The 25,033-nt window shown below is 45.9% G+C and overlaps 1 long non-coding RNA gene across 1 annotated transcript; it reads left to right on the plus strand.

The window, feature by feature from the left end:
* Positions 1-14,393: 14,393 nt before the first annotated feature.
* On the plus strand, positions 14,394-15,602 carry LOC125556620 (uncharacterized). The gene is made up of 3 exons (XR_007305153.2): positions 14,394-14,958; positions 15,029-15,108; positions 15,191-15,602. It is a non-coding gene; the product is annotated as an uncharacterized LOC125556620 (long non-coding RNA).
* The last annotated feature ends 9,431 nt before the right edge of the window (positions 15,603-25,033 follow it).

Genomic DNA, 25,033 nt, shown 5'->3' on the forward strand with positions numbered 1-25,033 from the left:
ATATCCTGAAGTACCTGAAAAGGACTAAGGAAATGTTTCTCGTTTATGGAGGTGATGAAGAGCTCATCGTAAAGGGTTACGTCGACGCTAGCTTCGACACAGATCTGGATGACTCTAAGTCACAAACCGGATACGTGTATATGTTGAATGATGGAGCAGTGAGCTGGTGCAGCTGCAAACAGAGCGTCGTGCGGGATCTACATGTGAAGCGGAGTACATGGCAGCCTCGGAGGCAGCACATGAAGCAATATGGGTGAAGGAGTTCATCACCGACCTAGGAGTCATACCCAATGTGTCGGGGCCAATCAAACTCTTTTGTGACAACACTGGAGCTATTGCACTTGCCAAGGAGCCCAGGTTTCACAAGAAGACAAGGCACATCAAGCGTCGCTTCAACTCCATTCGTGAAAATGTTCAAGATGGAGACATAGAGATTTGTAAAGTACATACAGACCTGAATATAGCAGATCCGTTGACTAAACCTCGCCCTAGGGCAAAACATGATCAACACCAGAATTCCATGGGTGTTCGATTCATCACAATGTAACTAGATTATTGACTCTAGTGCAAGTGGGAGACTGTTGGAAATATGCCCTAGAGGCAATAATAAAAGTATTATTATTATATTTCTTTGATCATGATAATTGTCTTTATTCATGCTATAACTGTATTATCCGGAAATCGTAATACACGTGTGAATACATAGACCATAATATGTCCCTAGTAAGCCTCTAGTTGACTAGCTCGTTGATCAACAGATAGTCATGGTTTCCTGGCTATGGACATTGGATGTCATTGATAACGGGATCACATCATTAGGAGAATGATGTGATGGACAAGACCTAATCCTAAGCATAGCACAAGATCGTGTAGTTCGTTTGCTAGAGCTTTTCCAATGTCAAGTATCTTTTCCTTTGACTATGAGATCGTGTAACTCCCGGATACCGTAAGAATGCTTTGGGTGTATCAAACGTCACAACGTAACTGGGTGACTATAAAGGTGCACTACAGGTATTTCCGAAAGTATCTGTTGGGTTGACACGGATCGAGACTGGGATTTGTCACTCCATATAACGGAGAGGTATCACTAGGCCCACTCGGTAATGCATCATCATTATGAGCTCAAGGTGACCAAGTGGTTGATCACGGGATCATGCATTACGGTACGAGTAAAGTGACTTGCCGGTAACGAGACTGAACAAGGTATTGGGAAACAACGATCGAGTCTCGGGCAAGTAACATACCGATTGACAAAGGGAATTGTATACGGGGTTGATTAAATCCTCGACATCGTGGTTCATCCGATGAGATCATCGTGGAGCATGTGGGAGCCAACATGGGTATCTAGATCCCGTTGTTGGTTATTGACCGGAGAGTTGTCCCGGTCATGTCTGCATGTCTCCCGAACCCGTAGGGTCTACACACTTAAGGTTCGGTGACGCTAGGGTTGTGAAGATATGTATATGCAGTAACCCGAATGTTGTTCGGAGTCCCAGATGAGATCCCGGACGTCACGAGGAGTTCCGGAATGGTCCGGAGGTAAAGAATTATATATAGGAAGTGCTATTTCAGCCATCGGGACAAGTTTCGGGGTTATCGGTATTGTACCGGGACCACCGGAGGGGTCCCGGGGGTCCACCGGGTGGGGCCACCTGTCCCGGGGTCCACATGGGCTGTAGGGGGTGCGCCTTGGCCTAGATGGGCCAAGGGCACCAGCCCCAAAAGCCCATGCGCCTAGGGTTCCACTTAAGGGAAGAGTCCCAATGGTGGAAGGCACCTCTAGGTGCCTTGGGGGGGAGGAAAACCTCCCCTTGGCTGCCGCACCTAGGAGATTGGATATCCTAGGCTGGCGCACCACCCCCCCTTGGCCCTCCTATATATAGTGGGGGAGAGGAGGGACTTGATACACCAGCCCCTGGCGCCTCCCTCTCTCCCCGTTACGTCTCTCTCTTGTAGTATAGGCGAAGCCCTGCTACTGTGACGCCCTGCATCCACCACCACGCCGTCGTGCTGCTGGATCTTCATCAACATCTCCTTCCCCCTTGCTGGATCAAGAAAGGAGGAGACGTCATCCGCTCTGTACGTGTGTTGAACGCGGAGGCACCGTCCGTTCGGTGCTAGGATCTCCGGTGATTTGAATCACGTCGTGTTCGACTACATCATCCCCGTTCTTTGAACGCTTCCGCTCGCGATCTACAAAGGTATGTAGATGCATCCGATAACTCGTTGCTAGATGAACTCCTAGATGGATCTTGGTGAAACGAGTAGGAAAATTTTTGTTTTCTGCAACGTTCCACAACAGTGATTCCCCACCCAACTTGTGCCCGCACCTCTTGTCTACTGCTGCTACAAGAGAAGAGAAAATTATTAGAAAGAGGAATAGAGAGATAGAGAGAAGTAGGAGGAGGAACTCACCGGTGGCCGCCGGAGTTGGAGCCGACGCCCGAAACCCTAGATGAAGCTCGGTGACCTGGTGCTGCTAGTCGTGGGACCCTTGACCCGGCGAGGAGGTGCAAGTGGCTGCGTCCATGGTGGATCTGGTCGCCGCCATGGATGACGCTTTGCTGGTTTTTGTCTCCTTCCACCAGCGGAGAAGAAGGAGCATGGAGGGGGAGGGGAGGGGTCTGCAGTGCCGCCGAGGATGGAGGATGGAGGGGGAGGGGAGGGGGAGAGGAGGTCGCCGGATTTGTGAGTGCCGCCGAGGTGCGAGGCCGGCAGTGGCAGTGGGTGAGGAAGGGAATGGCGAGTGCGAGGAGAAGGGGAATCAGAAGAGTGTGGGTTTGGATTTGTGCCTCGGCACGCTATGTGTACGTATGTCTTGGTGGGTCGATAGTAGTAGCGCGGGTTTATACCCCTCGCTACTACTATGGCATGTCTCGGGTGGGCACGGTAGAGACCACTTAGTAGTAGCGAGTTTTTAACCCTCGATACTACTAAGTGGTCTCTGCCGTGCGCCCCCGGAACATGCTATAGTAGTAGCGAGGGGTATAAACCCGCGCTACTACTAAGTCGATGGTAGTAGCGCGGGTTTATACCCCTCGCTACTACTATAGCATGTTCCGGGGGCGCACGGCAGAGACCACTTAGTAGTATCGAGGGTTAAAAACTCGCGCTACTATTATCAACTTAGTAGTAGCGAGGGGTAAAAACCCGCGCTACTAGTAAGTAGCAGTAGAGAGGGTTATAAACCCTCGCTACTAGTAAGTGTCTGCCTATAAGCTTTTCCCTAGTAGTGTGATGATGGCCATATCATATCACTTATATTGATTGCATGTGATGTTTATCTTTTATGCATCTTATCTTGCTTTGATTGACGGTAGCATTATAAGATGATCCCTCACTAAATTATCAAAGTATAAATGTTCTCACTGAGTATGCACCGTTGCGAAAGTTCTTCGTGCTGAGACACCACATGATGATCGGGTGTGATAGGCTCTACGTTCAAATTCAACGGGTGCAAAACAGTTGCACACACGGAATACTCAGGTTAAACTTGACGAGCCTAGCATCTAACAGATATGGCCTCGGAACACAGAGACCGAAAGGTCGAGCGTGAATCATATAGTAGATATGATCAACATAGTGATGTTCACCATTGAAACTACTCCATCTCACGTGATGATCGGACATGGTTTAGTTGATATGGATCACGTGATCACTTAGAGGATTAGAGGGATGTCTATCTAAGTGGGAGTTCTTAAGTAATATGATTAATTGAACTTAAATTTATCATGAACTTAGTCCTGGTAGTATTAGCATATCTATGTTGTAGATCAAAAGCTCGCGTTTAGCTCCCCTGTTTTATTTTTGATATGTTCCTAAAGAAAACTAAGTTGAAAGATGTTAGTAGCAAGGATGCGGATTGGATCCGTGATCTGAGGTTTATCCTCATTGCTGCATAGAAGAATTATGTCCTTGATGCACCGCTAGGTGACAAACCTATTGCAGGAGCAGATGCAGATGTTATGAACGTTTGGCCAGCTCAATATGATGACTACTTGATAGTTTAGTGCACCATGCTTAAACGGCTTAGAATCGGGACTTCAAAGATGTTTTGAACGTCATGGACCATATGAGATGATCCAGGAGTTGAAGTTAATATTTCAAGTAAATGCCCGAGTTGAGAGATATGAAGTCTCCAACAAGTTCTATAGCTAAAAGATGGAGGAGAATAGCTCAAGCAGTGAGCATGTGCTCAGATTGTCTGGGTACTACAATCGCTTGAATCAAGTGGGAGTTAATCTTCCAGATAAAATAGTGATTGACAGAATTCTCTAGTCACCATCACCAAGTTAGTAGAACTTCGTGATGAACTATAATATGCAAGGGATAACGGAAACGATTCCCAAGCTCTTCGTGATGCTGAAATCGACGAAGGTAGAAATCAAGAAAAGCATCAAGTGTTGATGGTAAACAAAACCACTAGTTTCAAGTAAAGGGACAAAGGGAAGAAAGGGGAACTTCAAGAAGAACGGCAAACAAGTTGCTGCTGAAGTGAAAAAACCCAAGTCTGGACCTAAGCCTGAAACTGAGTGCTTCTACTACAAAGGGACTGGTCATTCGAAGCGGAACTACCCCAAGTAATTGGCGGATAAGAAGGATGGCAAAGTGAACATAGGTATATTTGATATACATGTTATTGATGTGTACTTTACTAATGTTTATAGCAACCCCTCAGTATTTGATACTAGTTCAGTTGCTAAGAATAGTAACTCGAAACGGGAGTTGCAGAATGAACAGAGACTAGTTAAGGGTGAAGTGACGATGTGTATTGGAAATGGTTCCAAGATTGATATGATCATCATCGCACACTCCCTATACTTTCGGGATTAGTGTTAAACCTAAAATAAATGTTATTTAGTATTTGCGTTGAACATAAATATGATTGGATCATGTTTATTGCAATACGGTTATTTATGTAAGTTAGAGAATAATTGTTGTTCTGTTTACATGAATAAAACCTTCTACGGTCATACACCCAATGAAAATTGTTTGTTGGATCTCGATCGTGGTGATACACATTTTCATAATATTGAAGCCAAAAGATGCAAAGTTAATAATGATAGTGCAACTTATTTGTGGCACTGCCATTTAGGTCATATTGGTGTAAAGCGCATGAAGAAAATCCATGCTGATGGGTTTTTGGAATCACTTGATTATGAATCAGTTGATGCTTGCGAACCATGCCTCATGGGCAAGATGACTAAGACTCCGTTCTACGGAACAATGGAGCGAGCAACAGATTTGTTGGAAATCATACATACTGATGTATGTGGTCCGATGAATATTGAGGCTCGCGGCAGGTATCATTATTTTCTGATCTTCACAGATGATTTGAGCAGATATGAGTATATGTCTACTTGATGAAACACAAGTCTGAAACATTTGAAAAGTTCAAAGAATTTCAGAGTGAAGTGGAGAATCATCGTAACAAAAATAAAAGTTTCTACGATATGATCGCAGAAGTAAAATATTTGAGTTACGAGTTTGGCCTTCAGTTAAAACAATGTGAAATAGTTTCACTACTCACGCCACCTGAAACACCACAGTGTAATGGTGTGTCCGAATGCCGTAACCGTACTTTATTAGATATGGTGCGATCTATGATGTCTCTTACCGACTTACCACTATCGTTTTGGGGTTATGCATTAGAGACAACTACATTCACATTAAATAGGGCACCATCTAAATCCGTTGAGACGACACCGTATGAACTATGGTTTGGCAAGAAACCTAAGATGTCATTTCTTAAAGTTTGAGGTTGCAATGCTTATGTGAAAAAGTTTCAACCTGATACGCTCTAACCCAAATCGGAGAAGTGTGTCTTCATAGGATACCCAAAGGAGACTGTTGGGTACACCTTCTATCATAGATCCAAAGGCAAGACTTTTGTTGCTAAATTCGGAATCTTTCTGGAGAAGGAGTTTATCTCAAAAGAAATGAGTGGGAGGAAAGTAGAACTTGATGAGGTAACTGTACCTGCTCCCTTATTGGAAAGTAGTTCATCGCAAAAACCGGTTTCTGCGACACCTACACCAATTAGTGAGGAAGCTAATAACGATGATCATGAAACTTCAGATCAAGTTATTACTGAACCTCGTAGGTCAACCAGAGTAAGATCCGCACCAGAATGGTACGGTAATCCTGTTCTGGAAGTTATGTTACTAGACCATGACGAACCTACGAACTATGAAGAAGCAATGGTGAGCCCAGATTCCGCGAAATGGCTTGAGGCCATGAAATCTGAGATGAGATCCATGTATGAGAACAAAGTATGGACTTTGATTGACTTGCCCAATGATCGGTGAGCCATTGAGATTAAACGGATCTTCAAGAGGAAGACAGACGCTGATAGTAGTGTTACTATCTACAAAGCTAGAATTGTCGCAAAAAGGTTTTCGACAAGTTCAAGGTGTTGACTACGATGAGAGTTTCTCACTCGTATCTATGCTTAAGTCTGTCCGAATCATGTTAGAAATTGCCGCATTTTATGTAATCTGGCAAATGGATAAACAAAACTGCATTCCTTAATGGATTTATTAAAGAAGAGTTGTATATGATGCAACCAGAAGGTTTTGTCAATCCTAAAGGTACTAACAAAATATGCAAGCTCCAGCGATCCATCTATGGACTGGTGCAAGCATCTCGGAGTTGGAATATACGCTTTGATAAGTTGATCAAAGCATATAGTTTTATACAGACTTGCGGTGAAGCCTGTATTTACAAGAAAGTGAGTGGGAGCACTACAGCATTTCGGATAAGTATATGTGAATGACATATTGTTGATCGGAGATAATGTAGAACTATTCTGCAAAGCATAAAGGAACGTTTGAAAGGAGTTTTTCAAAGAAAAACCTCAGTGAAGCTGCTTACATATTGAGAATCAAGATCTATAGAGATAGATCAAGACCCTTGATAAGTTTTTCAATGAGTACATACCTTGACAAGATTTTGAAGTAGTTCAAAATGGAACAGTCAAAGAAGGAGTTCTTGCCTGTGTTACAAGGTGTGAAGTTGAGTAAGACTCAAAACCCGACCACGGCAGAAGATAGAGAGAGAATGAAAGTCATTCCCTATGCCTCAGACATAGGTTTTATAAAGTATGTCATACTGTGTACAGACCTATTGTATACCCTGCCCTGAGTTTGGCAAGGGAGTACAATAGTGATCTAGGAGTAGATCATTGGACATTGGCCAAAATTATCCTTAGTGGAATAAGGATATGTTTCTCGATTATGGAGGTGACAAAAGGTTCGTCGTAAAGGGTTACGTCGATGCAAGTTTTGACACTGATCCAGATGACTCAAAGTCTCAATCTGGATACATATTGAAAGTGGGAGCAATTAGCTAGAGTAGCTCCGTGCAGAGCATTGTTGAAATAGAAATTTGCAAAATACATACGGATCTGAATGTGGCAGACTCGTTGACTAAACTTCCCTCACAAGCAAAACATGATCACACCTTAGTACTCTTTGGGTATTAATCACATAGCGATGTGAACTAGATTATTGACTCTAGTAAACCCTTTGGGTGCTGGTCACATGACGGTGTGAACTATGGGTGTTAATCACATGGTGATGTGAACTATTGATGTTAAATCACATGGCGATGTGAACTAGATTATTGACTCTAGTGCAAGTGGGAGACTGAAGGAAATATGCCCTAGAGGCAATAATAAAGTTATTATTTATTTCCTTATTTTATGATAAATGTTTATTATTTATGCTAGAATTGTATTAACCGGAAACATAATACATGTGTGAATACATAGACAAACAGAGTGTCACTAGTATGTCTCTACTTGACTAGCTCGTTGAATCAAAGATGGTTAAGTTTCCTAGCCATAGACATGAGTTGTCATTTGATTAACGGGGTCACATCATTAGAGAATGAGGTGATTGACTTGACCCATTCCATTAGCATAGCACTTGATTGTTTAGTTTGTTGCTATTACTTTCTTCATGACTTATACATGTTCCTATGACTATGAGATTATGCAACTCCCGTTTACCGGAGGAACACTTTGTGTGCTACCAAACGTCACAACGTAACTGGGTGATTATAAATGTGCTCTATAGGTGTCTCCGAAGGTACTTGTTGGGTTGGCGTATTTCGAGATTAGGATTTGTCACTCCGATTGTCGGAGAGGTATCTCTGGGCCCTCTCGGTAATGCACATCACATAAGCCTTGCAAGCATTGCAACTAATGAGTTAGTTACGGGATGATGTGTTACGGAACGAGTAAAGAGACTTTCCAGTAACGAGATTGAACTAGGTATTGAGATACCGACGATCGAATCTCGGGCAAGTAACATACCGATGACAAAGGGAACAACGTATGTTGTTATGCGGTTTGACCGATAAAGACCTTCGTAGAATATGTAGGAACCAATATGAGCATCCAGGTTCCTCTATTGGTTATTGATCGGAGACATGTCTCGGTCATGTCTACATAGTTCTCGAACCCGTAGGGTCCGCACGCTTAAAGTTTCGGTGACGAATTGTATTATGAGTTATGTGATTTGATGTACCGAAGGTAGTTCAGAGTCCTGGATGAGATCAGGAACATGACAAGGAGTCTCGAAATGGTCGAGACGTAAAGATCGATATATTGGACGACTATATTCGGACATCGGAAAGGTTCCGAGTGATTCGGGTATTTTTCGGAGTACCGGGGAATTACGGGAATACGAGGAAGTAGTATTAGGCCTTAATGGGCCTTAGTGGGAAGGAGAGGCAGCAGCCAGGAGGTGGCGCGCGCCCCTCCCAAGCCCAGTCCGAATTGGACAAGGGGTTTGGGGCGCGGCCCCTCTCTCCCTTCCTTCTCCACTCCCCTCCTTTCCCCCCTTCTCCGAGTTGGACTAGAAAAGGAGGAAAGCTACTCCTACTAGGAGTAGGAATCCTACTCCCTTGGCGCGCCCCTGCTAGGGCCGGCCTCCTCCTCCCTTGCTCCTTTATATACGGGGGCAGGAGGCACCCCAAGACACACAAGTTGATCTGTTGATCTCTCCCAGCCATGTGCGGTGCCCCCCTCCATCATATTCTACCTCGGTCATATCGTAGCGGTGCTTAGGCGAAGCCCTGCGTCGGTAGCAACATCATCACCGTCATCACGCCGTTGTGCTGACGGAACTCTCCCGTGAAGCTCTGCTGGATCGGAGTTCGCGGGACGTCATCGAGCTGAACGTGTGCTGAACTCGGAGGTGCCGTGCGTTCGGTACTTGGATCGGTCGGATCGTGAAGACGTATGACTACAACAACCGCGATGTGCTAACGCTTCCGCTTTCGGTCTACGAGGGTACGTGGACAACACTCTCCCCTCTTGTTGCTATGCATCACCATGATCTTGTGTGTGCGTAGGAATTTTTTTGAAATTACTACGTTCCGCAACAGGTACACCACTCACACACCATGACAGAAATGGTCCTGCCTAGTTAGAACTCTAACGGTATTCTCAGTTTTCTCGTTTTCTTTTCTAGATGATTTTTTTGTCTATTTTGTTTCTGTTTGTTTTTATGGGGGTTTTTGGTTGTTTTCTTTTTTAATTTATTTCCATTTTAAAATTCATATTTTTTTAATTTTCAAATTCATTTTTTCCCAAATTCATGAAGTTTTTTTCTTAAATTCATGAACTTTAAAAAAACAAATTTGTGAACTTTTCAAAATCTGTGAACTTTTGCAAACTCCTGAAATTTTTGGTCTCAAATTTGTGAACTTTTTTTAATTCATAAATATTTATTTTCAAATTCTTGAACTTCTTCATGAAATTCAAGAACTTTTCTCAAAAAATTTGAAATTTTTAAATTAATGAATTTTTTAAATGTACGAACTTTTAGCTCATGATAGTTTTTAAAATTTGCCAACTTTTAAAAAATCATGAACTTTTTCAAAATTTGAGAAGTTTTGCCAAATTTCATAAACATTTTCCTCATTCATGGACTTTTTCAAATTATTGAACGTTTTTCCAAATTGGTGAACTTTTCTCAAATATATAAAAAAATCATTTGCGCGAGCATTTTCCAATTTCTACGAACATTTTTTCAATTTCGTGGTTTTTCAATATTTTTAAGAATTTTTCTTCAAGTTTATGCTTCTTATTCAAATTATTTATTCTTGGGTATATAATGTACATTAAATAAAAGAAGGGTCAATAACACCATTTGTTGATTGTGGACAACCAAATGAACTCGACCTATTGATTATTAGCTATGGCCATCAACGTTCACATGCAGATAACTAGAGAATTAATAGCATCTTTAAAAATTATTTATTTGTGTTTGCTTTCTTTTTTAGACACTTCTTTGTGTCTGTTGTGTTTGAGAGCAGGTTGTTGGGCCAGCCCGCACATGCCGCATGTGAGCGCCAGCAGCGGTAACCCGCGCTGAGAGGGCCGAATAGAAGGTCCTTTTTTTTTCCTTTTTTTTGATAAAATCAAAGTTATTATGAGTAATCACCTCTCCATTCAAGTTGTGAAATTACCCGCATGAACCACAATCTTCCTTAAACCTAAATTAATTTTCTCTATCCCTCTCTCACGTCATGTATGTGTGCCCGCATAGATTTGTCATAGACCTGAACGCCTGAAGCAACTACCACCGGCCGCCGATGGTGTCAATGATCCAATGTCATAGGCGCGTACCTCCTGCAATCTTCTACGCATCCTTGACTTGCGGTTGCAATTGTTGCCATCGGTGCCCCGCGGATCTCCTCTAGCAGTCTACCGATTGACTTACTTGCGCTTGGACGCTTGGCAAGGCATTGCACTATATTTGGGGACACTGTTCTCTGCTAGAGTATGGATGAAGCACTGAAAATTGCAACTTCAAATCCATTAGCAAAAGGCCGCGAAGGAGCATAGATCGTTTCAAGAAAGAAAAAAAGACAGAACGAGCACTAGAACAACCATCGTGGTATGTGGTGACCTATTGATCTTCACCTGTACTCTCTCTGTAAAAAAACAAGACTTTTTAGATCACTACAGAGGGAGTAGCTACAAACTATGTTCTACCTAACCTCCCACCCCCGGTCAGTGATTGTAGCGAAAAGGTTTATATTTTTTCCAAACAAAGAAAAAAGAAACAGTAGATGCCCTGCCTATTTAGCAAATGTTGTGGCCGTTAGAGCAAAATGGGCAGGGGGGGGGGGGGTGGTTGTCTCTCATATAGCTAGATTTCACTCGGTTGCACGAGGAGCGCTAGGTCTATACCGCATGACTTTTTTTTTTCTTTTTCTATACTTTATTTTTTACTTGTATTTCTAAGAAGAATAAAATATTACTTACATTTTATAAAATACTTCATCATGCTTTAAAACAAATGCTAACACAGTGTTAAGGAAATGTTCACGCAACTTCTAAAAATGTTGATAACATTCAAAAATAGTTTTAATGATACCTAAAAATGTTCCCGCGTTTCAAACAAATGTACATGACATTTGAATAGAAATACTTATACAATAGGAAAAAAAATTGCATAATTATAAAAATGTTTCTTGCCATTCAAAAAAACATATATTTCATTTTTTTAACATGTTCACGAGTTTCAGAAAACATGTTTGTGATATTTTTCTTAAAAATATATATATAAACAATCATTGTGTATTTTAAAAAAATATCACATATTTGATAAAATGTTCAAAATACGAGCACAATTTTGTAACCTCTGTTGGACGGACCCTAACCTAGCTATCTCGGATGTAGGTAGATGAAGGTAACATGCATCATCCAGATGCAGAGGTCGGGGTACATCCTCCTTTTCTAAAAAAAAGGTAGACGAAGGTAGAAGAAGCACATAGCGGGGATTTTTGTGCGACGATTTTAATCGGTGGACTAACCACCTCCCTTAACAAACTGGGATTGGGGGTTTTTATGGCCTCCTTTGGTTTGTAGGATTTTTGTAGAAATTATGTAGGATGGAATTTGCAAAGGAAAAATTCCTTTAAAGCCCTTTGATTTGTAGGAATGGATTCCTATCCTATGTAGGATAGGAATCAATCCTTCACATTTTGGAGAAAAAAAACATTAGCCTAAACTCAATGAAAAAAATCATATCCTATACACTAAATGACATCTCTTTTTATATAGAAATTAAAATACATGTCATCTCACTTTCTATGATTTTCCTGCGCATGCACACATGCATCCGCTGCCGCAAGGCCGCGCAATCCGCCCGCATGGCCAGCGCCCGCGACACGCACAGCACGCAGGACGCGGCCTGCCAAACGGATCGGCACGGCCTATTTGCTACTGCTGCTTATAGCCTAACCATGGCCACGAGAGCGCACACACACGCTGACACGCACATACATACTCTCTGTACACCCGCCACGGCCACGGACACGAACATGGACTCGACCTAGAAGCGCATGCTGGTCGACACCCCTTATTCCTAACATTCTTCCCCTAAACCACAACCTACAGGAGGCCCGGCTCTTTATCGACGTTGGCGAGGAGTGCCTTCTCCTTCCTCGGCTGCCGGCAGTCACGCAAGAAGTAGCCACGAACGTCACAATTATAGCATTTCCCGCGTCCGAGGCCATGCTGTTCGCACCGTCGTCGTCATCGTGGCCGCCGCTGCGCGGACATCACAGCATCTACCACGGTTCCGCCATGAGCAGAAGCTGGCCGTCGTTCTGTTCACGGCCGGCCTGCATGCGTCCCCGTGAGCGTTTGTCAAACACCTTGAGCCTGCTCAACGCCTCCTCGAACGCTATGAAGTCCACATCATAGAACTGTCCAATTCCGGCCACCGCGGCATACAATCGATCAGGCACCGTGTCGAGCAGCTTCTTCACCATGGCGGCGGCATCGAGCGTCGAGCCGAGGACAGCATATCTCACCGCCATGCCGCTGATCTTGGTGGCGTACGCGTCCAGCGCCTCCCCCTCCTCCATGCGCAGCTTGTCGAACTCGCCGCGGAAAGTGGAGAGCCGCGCCGCCTTGCCTGATTGGTCTTCTTCATCCACAACTACATGAGGTTGTCCTCCTCCAGCACGCCGAAGACCAGTGCCCCGCCCGCCTTGTTCTTCCTCTGGTAGCCTCGTCCACCGCCATGCGGTCCGCCGGAGACACAACCTCCCAGAGACCTTGGGCGTCGAGAATGGCCTTCGCCGTGATCGCAGACAGGAGAACGACACCATGCTCTCTCTGACGCCTTGCCGGATGATCGTCATGGCCACGTGCACAGGAACAGACGAGGCTTTGTAGACCAATTGTTGGGACGAGACATAACCAAGCTATCTCGGACGTAGGTAGACGGAGGTAGAAGTACAGAGCGCCCGCGACGCGCAGGACGCGGCCTGCCCAACGGATCAGCACGGCCTGTTTGCTACTGCTGCTAACAGCTTAACCACGCCACACGAGTGCACACAGACTCGCGACACATACACGCACATACGTATTCCCGGTACACCCGCCACGGCCACGGACACGAACACGGACTCGACCTAGACACACGCACGCTGGTCGACACCACGGCATGGTTTATTCCTAACAACCTCTCATGCCTTTTATGTTCCGTTCAATATCTCAACACTGATAAAGAATGACACAACCACCACCGTTGTATGCCAGCTTTCCCTATATATACATCCACTTCTCTCACAGGTAGCGCATATCCATACATCTCAGTTGTTACATCGCTCCATCTTCACCTTATTCGACTGTTCTGAGAGTTTGGAGGAAATCAAATCCAAGCATATGTTGGTAATCTGTAGCCCAGAACCCGGACGCGCGGTCGTTTTATAGCTCGCTAGACGAAGAGGGAGAGATGACGGAAGTAGGACTGGACGTACGAGCGAGCTTTTCGGCTCGGCCCGAAGCTCGCTCCAGCTCGGCCCGTTACAGCTCGGCTCGATAGGATTATCGAGTGGGCCGAGGTCTGAAAACAGGCCCGTTTCGCGACCGAGCCGAGCCGAGTTTCGGCCGGTCCAGCTCGGTGGCTCGTTTGCGGCCCAGCCCAATTCCACCATCGATCACAATAGCTAGCGCATTAGGGCAGAGCAACCACAACCAGTCTCTCATCTCTCCCTTTCTCTGCTCTGCGCCGCCTCGCCTCTCTCTCGCCACGCCACAAATCTGGATCGACAGCGACGAGCGACGCCGCGCTTCCTCGCCAACCCGGCACCGACGGCGACGGGCGGCGCGACCGTTCCTCACCACACCGGACGTAGACGGACGCGCCTCCCCTGGTTTCTTGCGGAACGTGACGAGCCGGAGTAGGTACTTCCTTCGTTCCCAAATCCCAATCCCTAGCAGCACCTCTCTGAACTTAGTACGCATGTGATGGATCAATGGATGGATGGACCGATGGATGTAGTCATGTAGTTCGAACTTCCCAAACCCTAGCCGTAGGTGTCTGCACTAGTACACATCTGATGGATGGATGGACGGATGGATCGATGGACGTAGTCAGGTAGATGTAGGGCTAGATGGGTGGATCATGGATGGATGTATTGTAGTCTGTACAGCTAGATGTAGCAGCAACAGATGGATGGATCATGGATGGATGGAGTTGTAGGGCAGAATGGATGGATAGATCAAAATTTTCATTGATTCCATGTGTAACTAGTTTTCTGTTGTTGATGAACTAGTTGATGATCTACTTGCTGTAGCATAGCAGCTTGAAAAAAAATCTACTTGCTGGAAAATTACATAGACTCCATGTCTAATTAGTTTACTGTTGTTGATGATTGACTGTTTGTTGTTTGCTGATGTGTGCAGACGCCTATCGTCGCAACAATGGACAAGCAAAAGGGGAAGGCGAGTGGGAAGGAGAAGGAGAAAGAGAGGACGTTGGACTCCATTATGAAGAGAAAGTTGCCGGTCTCGGGGATGCAGAAGGGGAACAGGAAGGGCAATGGACAAGCAAAAGGGGAAGTTCTTTGAAACCAGAAATGGTGGAAGCCTTGGTGTGCGGTGCTAGTTATATCAAAGGTTCTCACAAGGACTTCAATGTGGTGGTATGATTCCTATCTTTTTCTTCTATGATTTCTGTCTATTTCTTGTATGTGGCTAACTTACAATAATTAGGAGAGGGATGAAGATGAGGAGGACGATGTTGAGAATATTAAGTTGCCCAAGATTGTTGATGTGGGGGGTGACAACAATTGGTAACTAATGTTTTTACATGTCTCAGTTTTCCTATCTTGACATAGTGAGAATATCAAGTTTACAAATCTGTGTTGCATGTAGATATTCGCCATGTGGGTGTTGCTCTTGCTATTTTGAAGATGGATGTCTACATGATCTTCTCATGTGGATTGTTGAGGTCAACGTGATCATCTCGTGCCATTTCTTTTGTTGTGGTGAACTTTGAATTATGTGTGCTGTTGTGATGAACTATGGACCTTGAATAATGTTGTGATGAACCATGCACGTTCAACAATGTTGTTGTGAACTTGTGATGAACTATGAACTTTGTATTATGTGGTTTTCGCTAGTCATTGTTTGGCTGTCAACATTTTCTTAGTTTTATGTCAAAGTGAAGTGTTATGCTATGCAAAATTTCCTTGTTTGGCTGTCAATATTTGATGTTTTCTTGTGTAAAGTTCAATTGAAGTGCTGTCCAAAATTCAATAGAAATGGTGCCCAATTCTTTCTCTCATATGTGTTCCATTGTTACAATTTTTGTAGAAGAATTCATATAAGAACATTATTTTTCATTACTATGACCATTTTTTAAAACAATAGACTGCTGGATTGTTCATTTTTAGTAGTATAAACTGTTTGTTTTCCAAAATATAGGTTTAATTGCCGCAAAAAATCAAGTATATGCACTATATACAGAGGTCTGTACTATTAAATGGTTCTGGGAGAAACTGGCTTACGAGCCGGCTCGGTCTGAGCCGAGCCATAGCCAAAGCGAGCCGAGCCGGTTGAAGTAGGCTCGGATGTAGGGCTAGATGTAGGGCTAGATCAAGCTCGGCTCGGCTTGGCTCGTGTCCAGCCCTAGACGGAAGGATATGGCCCTATTTGGATACTCTAACTGAGTTAGAGATTAGAGTTAGATTCTAATCCTGAACCAACTTTGAACTAACTCTAATCAAAGAGGTGTTTAGATGGCAGGGTTAGACAGATAATAAATGTTTTTTTTCAATCATTTAACTACTTTGGACCCTATTTCCTGTCGGATTTGACGGAGCGAGCCCTGGCCGAGAGCTGCGCTGGCCGAGGTAGACGGGGACGCGCCCGGCAAAGGAGCCACGATGGCCTCTCGCGCAACCCGCTGGCCGAATCCGTCGTCCCTGCGCAAGGAGCCGCGCTGGCCGAGGCCGACGGCGACGGGCCGCGCAAGGAGCCGTGACTGCTTACCGGCGGGTGGACGGGCCTCGGGAAGACGAGGGGGTTGGAACGGGAGGATAGGGCGTGGTTGCTTACCGGCGCCAGACGGGAGCGCGGATACGGTGAGGCGTCTTCATGGACGGTGCGGGAGGGAGGAGGGAGGGAGAGGACGAGAAATTTTGAGGAAGTGGGGAGGGAGAGGACGAGAAGTTTTGAGGAAGTGGGGAGGGATCTGTTGCGGGGAGAACCAGAGAAAAATTGTTTTTTTTTGTTACGGGAAGAACTAAGCTAAATAAGCATCTTTTGGGTGGGTTAGATTTTTGGATGAATTAGATGCAAGTAACCTAAACTAACCCTTTCCATTTGGATACTTTTAGTTAGTTGAGTCCAAACTAATTCAAACTAACTCTAACCTATATATTCAAACAGGACCACTATTCAATGATGAATAGGTTAACCCAGATCTCGGCGGAAACACTGCACCGGACGCGCGCTGTCCGTGTGATTTGTTTAGATAGTGTGCTTTGTAACCCGCGCTCACACAAGCTAAGCCCACACATCTATCTTTTTCTGACACAGCCTTATCTCTTAGTCAAGTAGCCATGTTCGTTCCTTCTTCCTTGTAGCAAGGCATTTTTATTCAGCTCGCCTGAACCAGTGCTGCCACCGGCTAAGCGCGGCCGCAACCAAGCCCCCGCTGACCCCCCATGGATGAGCGAAGACACCGGCATCGAAGCTCGCCGGCTCGTCACCGCTGATGCGGCAAATCACAGCCACCATTCCAGCTTAGCGTAGTGACTGCCGCAGCTTGTTGCCGAAACCATGGTCCCAAACGCCATGGTGACCATCGCAGCTCTCCCTACTGACCATCCCAGCTCGTGGTGCGTTGTAGCTTTTCCATATGCCTGTTATAGCATTTTTGTCTGTGGTTTGTATCTTCCCTGGGTTGTAGCCGTCTACCTTCACCGACCACAAATTTCACCCTCGCCCATTGTAGCAAAAATGTCCCGCCGGTAGTAGCTTTCTTCATTGCCCGTAGTAGCTTTTTTGCAGGCGGGTTGCAGCTTCCTGCTCGACGCTTGCAGCCGTCTCGCGTCGTTAGTGGTAGCAAATCAATCTGCCGGTGCTAGCTTTTTGGGTTGCGGGTAGTAGCTTTTTTTGCGGGCGGTTGCAACTCCGAGCGCATGAGGTTGTAGCTCCACGCCCCACTCTGCGTTCCAGCTCCCCGATGTGCGGGTTCCAGCAATTGGTGTCGCTGGTTCCAGCAAAATGCCTTGCCGGTTGCAGCAAGACAATGCTCCAGGGTCACATCGCCGGGGCGGACCCACGTTGAACCACCCGGTGTCACTGGACACTGGGTAAATTTGACTCGCCCTTGTATATGATCCGCATCTTACGGCTAGGACACCGGTAAATTCAAGACATGGACACCGGCTGAATCGTGGGACGTGAAAGCGAGCGAGCGACGAAGCACCCAGCAGGCGTGGCCTATTTGTGGCTAGTGAGGGCCTGGTAGCAGCCCATTTGGCTAGTGAGGCGTGTCCCATCCCCTTTGCCGTTATTATTGATCGATTGGACCGATCCTCTGTACGTGCGCCTGTTCGTGTTAGTCTGTTCGTCTCCTCACGCTAGAATCCTCCTAACGGTCTCACCCACATGCAGATCGGCGGGTAATTCAAAGGAAAATATACAGCATTTTTTTAACACATTATATACGCATGCGTTCATATATACACGCATACATTTATCACTATTAATATATACACACTTATCCATATGAGCACCTTCGAAAGACTAAGCCGGTATATTATCTTGACATTGACGAAGTCACCTAAGATATCTTGTAGTCGACGAGAACGTATCCTCACACTGAGTGCGCGTGACCAGAAATTCTGAAATAAATGCGAGCACAGGATTTTAACCTTATAGGTTGGTTCGCAAATATACAACACTTTGCAAGGTCACCAATCTCTTTGAATTATAAGTACTCATATGTATTTCAATTTTTTAACGCGTATGTATTTTAATTTGTTACATCTCTAATTCACGTTTTCCAAATTATATGAGTATTACAGGAAAATTGGATTGCCATGACTTGCGTATTTTCCTTAATATCGTCCATTTGGATTATTTCCCGACCATACAACATGAGTAAAACAAACGAGTAAAAGCTTCACAACATGGAACACTTCATTTTGCTAAGCATTTTTACCGTCAAATATTTTAAATTGTTGAGTATATTTCATTTATATATATATATATATATACATATATATATATATATATATATATATATATATCGATCAGTGTATAATACACATATGGACACCAGGACATTTTTGTTCTGGGTCCGCCCCTGCGCCCGCCGTTGTCAGTGTTGGAGCATCTCCGCATGGTCTTCTGCATCGCAGCATCCCGGTGACAGCCGCAACACCTCTGATGGGTGGAGGGTTGTAGTAGTGGACGGCTGGGGGCACGACGATTTTTTCCCAGATTTTTTGTTGGATCCAGCCGCGCGATCTGCTGCACGAGGGCACACTAGGGGGCACGAGGGCTACAACGGGCAAGCGGCGACAACGACGGCGACGGCGAGTGGCTAGCGGCGACAATGGGGAGCCGGCGGTGCTCGGCAGGGATCGATGGCGCCCCCTTTCTTTTTCTTGTTTTTTCCCATGCGTGTGGGATTGAGAAGGAAGATAGGGAAAGGGAGGAAGACGACATTGAGATCCGACTGTTCATGTTATGTAGATTGGGCGGTTAGCAGTGGACCGGCTGAAAATATGGGTCGGCGCACCGGCGCCTATCAGCACCCTAATAACAATGCAAATTTCTATTTTTAAAAGCAACGCGATGGAAGTGATCATCCACCATCAGCAGGGTGTCATCGTGTGACATAGGGGCCGATTGAAATATCCTATTCCATCTGAAACCCCTCCATAAAATATACCACGTCTGGAAAACAGAGGAATCTACTTGGCACATCGTTTTTGGTGGTAAACTTGACGCCGGTTTCCACCATACAGTTGTATTCCGCCGGTATTTCGCCTGTTCCGGATACACTGTTTGGTCCGTCATTTTCCCCCTGTATTACCCCGCCTTCCCTCTCTCTCGACCAATCTTGATGTACCTAGTTGAGCTAGCTGCCTCGCTATTCCTCACTTTTGGCGATGTCGCACGGCTGGAGCTCCCGCCGGCCGGCGAGTTGTGGCAAGGACGAGCAGTTGGCCTGCGGTCCTGTACAAGAGGAGGGCTCCTAGCCTCCTACACGCGCCCCAGTCAGTTACACGACACGCATCACGTTGTGAAAGAAACGAGAGATAGAAGGAAGTATAAGTGGGAATTGCGCAGCTCTCAAGGGCCGGCTTCTCTTCCTCTATATAGTCAGGTTGTTTACAGGATTACAACGACTAGACAAGATATGATCAGTTTAAACAATATGATCGTGTCAGGTTAGCTTAGAACAAATGTTGATGTTCATTGCTAAAAGAATCATGTTTTTTCTTGGATTTTGCTTTGTATTTGTTCGGATTTTCTGTTTCAGTTGGTGTGAAGAAGTTTCAGTTGTGAGGGCTCTTTCAGAGGTCTCCACTCTCAAGGTGCAGGACGTGGATGAGAACTTCCTTCGGGATGGAATCGAGACAGGAAAGGATATGCTGATCCGTCCCCATCGAAGCGGTGTAGAGCGGGTTTGGCGCAGTCATCGGCTTGCCTTCTTCGTCGGTTGACGTGGTGGCTTTCTCATGGGCAGGGAGGCTTCCATCATGGTAGCTATAAAGGCTTCATGTGGAACCTTCCAGATGAGGAAGTTTTCTCTAGTGAGTGTTTTGGAACCTTGATTGGAGAAAAGGGAAGCCACCGTAGATTGCAAAGCTCCATGTGGTATGGAAGGTTGGCTATTGCCATGTAAATTGGAAGCATTGCTACGGCCCTATTTGCTTCAGCATCAATTTTCCCTAGCGAGTTCTGTGAATCAGCTTTGCCACTGAAGTACACTGCACTCTGAAGTGCTTCAGGCAATTGCACCGAAAATGGTCCGAATCCAGATTCAGCTTCACTGGAAAAGTTGATTCCACGTCGTTATTTGTTTCAGCTTCTGATTCTAAAGCTGAAAGAAACAAAGTCTACCACTCTACCTGCCATAGCAGGTTACAACCTTAATACACAAGACAATATAGGGATGGGAAAGCCTTATCCGTGGCTTACAAGTTATGCAGGTTACAGCCTAGATACAGAAGACAAAATCATATCACAATCGGTTCAAGCCTTATCTCTAGCTGTACCATGACAGGATCTTCTAGAAGGTTCTAAACTAATTCTGACAAGCTTCAATATGGCTACCTTCGAGTCCTCATTGAGACAACTACTATGGTTTTTGGGTCATAGGAGGATAGGATGTCCACTGCTCGCATGAACAATTCCTTACATAGAGGTACGTGTACAAGCTTTTTGTGGCCATTTCCCCTGGCGAGGGCGTCATAGTTGAAGGGGAGTTCAATCGATGGAGGATCATAGCCTGAGAAGATTTGTTCAACCAGCACCAAACTACTACCATACCAACACTTGACTACTCCTGGTATCTTGACAGATTTTCTCTGGCCGGCAATACTCTGAGACAAGGTGCCTAAGTGGGTGTGCAATTTTACATCCTATGTGTGTATTTAGTTTCCTCCAATATCTCACTTGGCTAAGTTTTTTTTGAAGTTCACAAGATATCACATGTTGAGACCATGCATATGATATTCATGAGAAAAAGTGGACGTATATATAGGAGATAGTTGCATACCAGTTAAGACGGGTATGTCATTCTTTAGGAGTGTTGAGAGTTTGTAATAGGGAGTCCAAAGCATGAAATTTCACAGTTGATGGCATCGCTTTGCGTGCAACCTAAACATTAGTAGCATGACCTATCTCATAGTTCCCGTGCTGCTATCTCACCATTGGTGTGAAGAAATTATATTTTTTTTCTCTTCTCAAGTGTGTTAACTGCATAATTGTTACGATAAGAATAACAAACCATTGCTATGCCAAACTTCTATTGATAGAATGAAGTCTTTTATTCTTTTTCTTAAATAGAAAAACAATTTCTTGCTTGTCTAGCCAATACGATAATTTTGGTAAGATAATAGTTACACAAATGGTGAGGTGCAAAATTTTGAATTAATTTTCAACTGAGGTCTCACACTAATAGTGAGGTGAATGAGAAACCTAACTCCATAACTCTCTTTTATTAAATGCCAAGTGTACGTATTTGGCGAAAGTTCGCCGAATAGGCTTATAGAGCTGTCGGATCCTGATTGCAAGGTTGGCATCCTTTTTCGGTCAACATTAATCTCGCAAAAAAAAGAGCGGCCGGTGGGAGTTGGACCATCATGGTGCGAAATTTTCAAGATAAAGTTGCATGAATTGTGAGGTACGAAATTTCAAAGTATTTTTCAGTTAAGATCTCACACTAATGGTGAGGTAAATGAGAAAGTTAACTCCATATGTATGACTAATCTCATAATTCTATTGCTGCCATCTCACAGTTGGTGTGAAGAAGTTTTATGTTTTCTATCTCAACTATGTGTGACGCCCCGAGACCGATGCGCTAGGTGTCTTCCAGTTATTCGATGTTGTTGCCATGTCACTCGCTTGCGTGTTGCATTTTATCAGGTCATCATGTGCATTGCATCATCATGTTTTTAAAACTTGCATCCGTCCGGGTTCCCCCAGCTCCGTCCGTTGTCCGTTCTGAGCCCAACCACACTCGCACGCGCCCGCGGCATGTCCGAAATATTATTTTATAAGTGACCGGAAAATGTTCTCGGAATGGGATGAAAGTTGGCGTGTGGTCTTATTATAGTGTAGATAGACCGCCTGTCAAGTTTCATCGCATTCGGAGTTCGTTTGACGCCCCAACGTTTAACTATAGTGGCAATATAGCCGGTCTAACGTCGGACGTTTTCGGTCTTCGGAAACAGTCGTCGGGCATCTCTCTCTTCTCTTCTCTCAGCTCGAGACCGTCTATACAGTCTACCTCTCACCTCCAGGCCCTACCTAACCTCTCTCGTCAGTCCGCGGACCTCCTCCCGCACGCGTCCGGAATCTGTCCCGGACCCGACCCGGACAGTCGTTACCGTTGTGTCCGGATCATCCCCTAACATCTACAAAACGTCTCCGTTTCTTTATTTGGACTCTCCAACCTTTTTTATCTCGACCGTCCGATCTAAATCGGAGGGTCCAAATAGCCCTTTATCTCATTGCTATATATATTGGTCCAAAAACCCTAGTCTAGACAGCCCCTTCCATCCAATCCCTCGCCTGCCGCCGCCACTCTCAATCTTGGGATCCTCCCAGATCCACTCCTCCCCAAATCCCGAAGCCGCCGCCACCCGCTCTTCCTTGTTGCTCGGGAGCATGTCCCATCACCAGCCACGCGCTCCTTCCCTCGCGCAAAACCTCGTCGCCGTCCGGCAGGGACCGCTTTGTCGTCGCCCGGCCGCACCCGTGGATTTTCTCGCCGGACCAGCAGGACTAGCACCGCCGCGCCGCCCCTCCTCAACCGTCGCCATGCCCGCGCCTCCCGAGGAGCTCGTCCTCGCTCCATTCCCTACTTCCCGGAGTTTGTCTCCGTGAGGTCTTCTTCAAGCCATGCTGCGCCAAGTCTCGCCTCCCTCCCTGCGCCTTCGTCGCCCCAGCCAAGTCCCGCGCCAAGCTGCTGTCTCCTACCTCGCCGTCCAGTCACCGTGTCACCGTCCAGGACCTCGCCGGCCTCCCCTTCTTCTGCTGCGCGAGGAGGACGACGCATCCAGGGAGCGCCCGCTCGTTCCAGCCGTGTCCCTCGGAAGCCCGCCGCCAACGCCATGGAGCTTCCCCGGCCTCTCCTCCGCTCCGACCCAGGCCTCCGGCGGCCTTGCCGTTGAGGGAGTCCTGGATTAGGGGGTGTTCGGATAGCCGAATTATACCTTCAGCCGGACTCCTAGACTATGAAGATACAAGATTTAAGACTCCGTCCCGCGTCCGGAAGGGACTTTCCTTGGCGTGGAAGGCAAGCTTGAAGATACGGATGTTCAGGTCTCCTACCATTGTAACCGACTTTATGTAACCCTAACCCTCTCCGGTGTCTATATAAACTGGAGGGTTCTAGTCCGTAGGACAACATACACATCAACAATCATACCATAGGTAGCTTCTAGGGTTTAGCCTCTCTGATCTCGTGGTAGATCAACTCTTGTAATACCCATATCATCAATATTAATCAAGCAGGACGTAGGGTTTTACCTCCATCGAGAGGGCCCGAACCTGGGTAAAACTTCGTGTACCCTGCCTCCTGTTACCATCCGGCCTAGACGCACAGTTCGGGACCCACTACCCGAGATCCGCCAGTTTTGACACCGACATTGGTGCTTTCATTGAGAGTTCCTCTGTGTCATCGCCATCAGGAAGGATGCCTCGCCCCGTCTTTAAAGACGGCACCGTTGCTAAGGGAGCTTTGGCTGTCGGCCAAACCCTTCGGCTAGGTGGTTTTCTTATGACCAGCTGTTCGGCTTCTACGCCGACGATGACCTCTCGAGCTTGCCGAGCAGTTAAATCCAATAGAGCTTTCCTCCATAAACGAGCTCTTGGATCGCTTCGCCGCCCTGGGAGTCGCTACGGATTACGACCAGATTGGGCCTAAAACCGATCTGAGAGAGATTAACTCTCCCCAAGCCACCCATCACGTTGCCGTGGTAGAGGGACAGTGCGGCGACCCTTCATCTATCCTAAGGACTCGCTACGTTCGGATTCCCGATCCCTCCAAGCCGGATGTCCGCGGAGGGGAGGATATCACTCAAGACCTGAACCTAGAATCAGGCGACAGACTAGATTCATTGGACGACATCTAGGAATCCAAACTTTCGAGTTCGGAAATTCCTCGGCCTCTGAGCCTCAGAAGGGGTAAGGCTTCGGATTCAATTCCACCCACCCACCCGAACATTAGTGATCTATCCCAAATCAGGCAAGAGCCCAAAGAAACAGTACATCATTACTGGGTCAGATTCCTCCTGGTTATGCATAGGATAAAGGGCTGCCGCGAGGAAGACGCAATTTCATCCTTCTGCAATAATTGCACGGACAAGGGAATACTCAACTCCATAAGTCGCCGCGATATTACATGCTTCGTTGACTTAGCGTCCATAGTACGAAAGTACTGTGCGATGGAAAGCGCCCGGAAAACCGAAACAAAATTTTGGGACAATCCGGCCCTTAATGCAAGCCCAGTCCGAAATAAAAGGGTGCATCATCGCCAGACACCCGGGTCAAACACCAAAAGGCAAAAACCCTCTACAGGGCATGGAACCGTACTGGAAGAAGGATGGCTTAATGGACCCTGTAAAATTCATAGTACAGAGGACGCCACACCAACTCACAGCCTTAGAGCATGTTGGATACTCCGGCAGGTGGCCAAAATTGGCGAAAACCTCCTAATCCCGGAGGCCACAGAAAGCCACCCCAGAGACACCAATACAGTATTAACAGTCTTCGAGACCTTCGCATCAAATAATATGCGAAAAAGGACACTCCGCAGCCTTGCCGAAGTCTACCAAGTAGCAACAATAAACCCATGGAGTGACACGGCCATTACCTTCAACACCAGTGATGAACCTAAATTTCGAACAGCCCGAGCACCAGCCGCATTGGCCCTCAGTCCAGTAGTGGACGGCTTTCGTCTCACCAAGGTACTCATGGACGGCGGCAGCGGATTGAACCTCATCTATGAGGAAACTCTCCAAA

This window comes from Triticum urartu, chromosome 6A (assembly GCF_056163025.1).
Source record: "Triticum urartu cultivar PI428250 chromosome 6A, HENAU_Tu73, whole genome shotgun sequence".
NCBI classification, from domain to species: domain Eukaryota; kingdom Viridiplantae; phylum Streptophyta; class Magnoliopsida; order Poales; family Poaceae; genus Triticum; species Triticum urartu.